This window comes from Marmota monax, unplaced genomic scaffold, assembly GCF_021218885.2.
Source record: "Marmota monax isolate L192 unplaced genomic scaffold, Marmota_monax_Labrador192_F-V1.1 WCK01_AAM20220418_F8-fsc00035, whole genome shotgun sequence".
Lineage (NCBI taxonomy): Eukaryota > Metazoa > Chordata > Mammalia > Rodentia > Sciuridae > Marmota > Marmota monax.
Window position 1 is genome coordinate 777,209 of NW_026691961.1, and position 1,943 is coordinate 779,151.

Sequence of the window (1,943 nt, forward strand, 5' to 3'; positions counted from 1 at the left end):
TGGTTTCTGGGGATGTAGCTCTGTGGTAAAGCTAGTTAAATCAACATTATGTAGAAAAAAGGATGGGAGCTGGGTTTGTGGCTCAGTGGTAGAGGACTTGTCTAGCATGTGTGAGGCACTGGCTCAATCCTCAGCACCACCTAAAAATAAATAAATAAAATAAAGTTATATAAATATGTATATGTATAAAGGCAGCTTTCTCCAAACGTGAAAGTAATCCCCAGTAAGGGTAAGGATGAAGTCTCAATCAGTAACGTGGACTCTGCCAACAAAAATATCCAAACCTTGGAAATAGGGTAGAGATTATGAGGTGTTTTTTTTCAACGCAGTGCTGGGTTGATTTCCTATTGTTGGGGCCATTTGTCAACCCACAGGGGCAAAGGTGAGCGAGTAGATTTTTTTCTGTTTGGGTTTAGCCAGATGAAATTAGTTTCTGTCTGATGGAACAGATAACCTAAAAGTTCCCATTTATGGTCTTGTTGGACATTTAACTAATTCTTTATAAAATCGGAGTCAAATTCCTATAATGTAAAATCAACCATTAACTATTTGATCTATCTATTTATTTATTGTGGCGCTGGGGATCGAACCCAGGGCCTTGTGCATGCAAGGCAAACACTCTACCAACTGAGCTATATCCCTGGCCCTCCATTAACTACTTTAAAGTGTATAATTCAGGGGCACTTAGGGGATTTGAAATATTGTGCAACCATCATCTCCCTATGGTTCCAAAAAGTTTTCAACACTCCGAAGGAATCCCAGTCCCACCAACTCCCTACTCCTTTTGCAGCCATGTGTCTGATTTCTGTCTCTGTAGATTGACTTATGTTGAATATTTCATAATATTCCGGGCTGGGTTTGTGGCTCAGCAGTAGAGCACTCCCCTAGCTTGTGCGAGTCCCTGGGTTTAATCCTCAACACACCATAAAAACCAATCAATAAATAAAGGTAATGTGTCCAACTAAAAGCAAAAAATATAAATATAAAAAATTTCATAATGTTTCATAAGTGAAATCATACAAAATGTAACCTTTTGCGTCTGTTACCTTTCATTGGGCACCACCTTTTCAAGGTTCCTCTGTGATGACTGTGGATGTACCAGTGCTAGATTCCTTCTTATGACTGAATCAAACAAAACCCCCAGGAGCCATACTATGCCTCAAAGAAGTTACATCAGAATGATCTAGAGGTGCCACCCAAGGAACAGCATGGCTCCACATATGGCTCTATCTCATTGTGTTTAGCCATTCTTCTGTGTTTGGACATTTAGGTTGTTTCTACCTTTGTCTATTTTGAACAGTGATACATTAAAGTATTTCAATAACCATTTTCAATTCTTTGGGGGGAATATAACTAGGAGTGAGATTTCTGGGGCATGCAATGATTCTATGTGTAACCTTTGGAGGGAGTACCAAACTGTTTCCATAGCAACTATACCATTTCACATTCCTGCCAGCAGTGTATGGGGATTCCTCCTTCTCCAAATCCCATCAACACTTACTTTCTTTTTTGGAGGGTTTATGGACATCCCTGTGTGTATAGTGTGGTATGTGCTTGTAGTTTTAACTTGCATTTCCTAATGATTAAACACACACTTGGGCTGGGGATGTGGCTCAAGCGGTAGCGCACTCGCCTGGCTTGCATGCTGCCCGGGTTCGATCCTCAGCACCCCGTACAAACAAAGATGTTGTGTCCGCTGAAAACTAAAAAATAAATGTTAAAATTCTCTCTCTCTCTTAAAAAAAGTTGTCAACCCCCAAATAATAAATATTTTTAAAAAAGACCTCCCTCACCAGCTTGCTGAGATTATTAATATATCTTCCCAAAGCTCCTACTCTCACTCTATGCAATCCCTCATTGCATTTTGTTTGTTTAATAATGTATTTGCCACATGTTTTTTTTTTTTGGTGGGGGGAGGCACTAGTTTGGAGACCATGACCCTT

At 39.8% G+C, this 1,943-nt stretch overlaps 1 non-coding gene across 1 annotated transcript; it reads right to left on the reverse strand.

Annotated features, from left to right (window-relative positions):
* Positions 1-572: 572 nt before the first annotated feature.
* Trnaa-ugc (transfer RNA alanine (anticodon UGC)) lies at positions 573-646 on the reverse strand. Its single transcript has one exon. It is a non-coding gene; the product is annotated as a tRNA-Ala (tRNA).
* Positions 647-1,943: the final 1,297 nt, after the last annotated feature.